Raw genomic sequence first — 342 nt, forward strand, 5'->3', positions numbered from 1 at the left:
TTGAGTCGTTTCCGAGCACGCAAAGGGCTGCAAAAAGTTCTGTTGCATGGGGAAGGAGCAGAAGTAAAGAAAGATGATCCCGAGTTGCTGGCATCATTGAATGAACTATATGCACTAATCGAGCAGTACGACCCAGAAAATGTGCATAATATGGATGAAACGGGTTTGTTTTATCGAGTGCTGCCAGGGTACACTCTCCTCATGCCGTCTGAAGATATCTCCACGGCGCGAGGTAGAAAGAAAGCGAAAGACAGGGTCTCACTGGTTGTTTGTGCCAATTCTATTGGGACACACAAGATCACCTGCACATTGATCGGGAAGCCAAAAAGTCCAGCATGCATC

The sequence above is a fragment of the Plasmopara halstedii genome (assembly GCF_900000015.1).
Source record: "Plasmopara halstedii genome assembly, contig: Scaffold_3109, whole genome shotgun sequence".
NCBI lineage: Eukaryota > Oomycota > Peronosporomycetes > Peronosporales > Peronosporaceae > Plasmopara > Plasmopara halstedii.